At 42.0% G+C, this 2,433-nt stretch overlaps 1 protein-coding gene across 9 annotated transcripts in view; it reads right to left on the bottom strand.

The window, feature by feature from the left end:
- The window catches only part of SMG6 (SMG6, nonsense mediated mRNA decay factor), a 213,585-nt gene that overhangs the window by 191,962 nt on the left and 19,190 nt on the right, over window positions 1–2,433 (bottom strand). The window lies entirely within an intron of this gene.

Genomic DNA, 2,433 nt, shown 5'->3' with positions numbered 1-2,433 from the left:
AGATACAAACCCCTCTCATATAACTTAGAATCTAGCAAGGGAGAGACTTTAACCAATAACAAAACTGTACTTAAAATTGCTTAAAAGAAATGTGACATTAAAAACGGAAAACAGGCAGGCTCAGGGATCGGGAAAAGCCTCCCTGGAAATGGAAGTGATACTTATGCTGAGGATTTAGGATACATTAAGAATGGGACTGATAAAAAGAGAAGAGCATTGCAGACAGAATGTGCAACAGCCAAAGGGCCAAAAGAGAGCTTGGGCCCTTCAAGGAAGAAGTCAGTATGGTTGGAGAAGAAAAAAAAAGGAAGAGAGGTATAAGATAAGGTTAGAAACAGCAGAAGCTAAATTATGTGGGGCCTATAGAACATGCAAAGAATTTTGCACCTAATTCTAAGAGCAAACAGATACAATTAAAGGCTTTCACGAAGGGAAATGACATGATCAGAGATGTGCATTCGGAAGCTCATTTGGGTTACTGTCTAAAAAGAAAGGCCTAAGGAGGGCCAGGAATAAATGTGGAAATGACACTAGGAACTTCTTTCAATAGCCTGTGGATTACTAAAATGATAGCCTGGACTAGGATGGTGGGAGTGGAAACAGAGAACATTAAATGGATTCAAAATTCTGTTAGTAGGTACATTCAACAGCTCTTGGTATTGACTGGATGTGGGGATACAGGAAAGGAAGGGATAAAGAATGACTCAAGTCTCTAGCAACAGCACTTCTCACATCCTAGCCTCCAGCCATACTGAACTACTTGCAGTTCCCTAAGCCGTCGTGGACTCTTTCAAGCCTCAGAGTGGAAATGCCCTTACATCATCCTTCCCTAACCATGCCCAGATTAGGTGCTCTAACTAACCATGCCCAGATTAGGTGCTCTAATTACATGCTCCTGCAGCTTCTCACACTTGCCTGTATCATAGCACTTGGCACACTGCATTATAATCATACTAGAGGCCTGTTGAACGAAATTCGTGTGAGGAGGAGGGGGAAGGGTGTCCCTCAGCCTGGCCTGTGCCCTCTCACAGTCCCTCAGGGGATGTCCGCCTGCTGGCGAGGAATCTCTCACCCTCTTTCAGGTTAAACCCTTCACTTGTGCTCTGAACCCTACTTCCTTCCCATCCTCTGCAAGGACCTCTCCCTACCATCTATTTCCTTTCTTTCTGAGATCTTTAATCTATTTGTCATTGTTTTCTCCTCAAGCAACTGAATCAACTCTCATCTATAAAAAGGTATCTTTGCCTGACCAGCATGGCTCAGTGGTTGGGTGTCAACTTATAAACCAGGAGGTCACAGTTCGATTCCTGGTTTCAGACTCGATCCCCAGTGGGTGGTGTGCAGTAGGCAGCTAATCAATGATTCTCATCATTGATGTTTTTATCTCTCTCCCTCTCCCTTCCTCTTTCTGGGATCGAAAAAGCTTTTTTTTTTAAAAGATACTTTCAAATATCTTTATCTCTGACCTAGACTACTCTCCTTAGCTTCAGACATCTGTTAGCCTCTAAAACTCTCTACTTCAATGTCCTACAGAAATTCCAACATGCCCAAAACTAAACTTAGGCTCTTTCTCCTAAAACCAACTTTATTCCCTGTCTCAGAGAAAGGACCATCATCCACCCAGTTTCTAAGCCAGAACATCAGGTGCTACTTTTATTTTATTTTAAGTTTTTTTAAATTGATTTTTAGAGAGAGGGGAAGGGAGAGGGATAGAGAAATAGAAACATTGATGAGAGAGAAACATCATCCATCGGCTGTCTTCTGCACACCCCCTACTGGAGACTGAGCCCGCAACCCCGGCATGTGCCCCACCAGGAATCAAACCAGTGACCTCTTGGTTCTTGGGTCAATGCTCAACCACTGAGCCACACCAACTGGGCCAGGTGCTACTTTTAACTCCCTCTTCTCCCCTAGCTTCTCATGTCATTCAGCTAATAAAGACCAGTGCTCACCTTTGGATTCTACCTCCTTAATATACCTCATATCTACTCACATCTCCCCATCTCCAATGCCATTTCCTGGTTCAGATCCTTTCCACATGTTGGATTATTATAGCATCCTCCTACTATTCTTATTTCTAATCTTACTCTTCAACAAATTTTCACAAGCAACCAGAGTTATATTTCTAAAATACGTATCTGACATGTTATTTCCCTACTTAAAGCATTCAATAGCTAGCTCTCTACTACCTTTAGGATAAAGGTCAAATATTTACTGCATGATCCTTCAAGATCTGGTCCCAGCTTACGCCACCACCCACTCTACTATGAATTTTATTCTCGAGGCACAATGAACTACTATGCTCTCTCCCCCTTACTTCACCAAAATCCCATACAGAATCCTAAAGCATCATAATGATGGCTTAAACCCAAAGCAGCAAAAATCTATCCTATACTAGTAATATTCATTAAAATAATTACTTTTACTAAATTC

This window comes from Myotis lucifugus, unplaced genomic scaffold (assembly GCF_000147115.1).
Source record: "Myotis lucifugus unplaced genomic scaffold, Myoluc2.0 scaffold_262, whole genome shotgun sequence".
In the NCBI taxonomy this organism is placed as follows: domain Eukaryota; kingdom Metazoa; phylum Chordata; class Mammalia; order Chiroptera; family Vespertilionidae; genus Myotis; species Myotis lucifugus.
The sequence above is the reverse complement of the archived record's forward strand: the minus strand, read 5'-3'. Positions and strand labels throughout refer to the sequence as shown.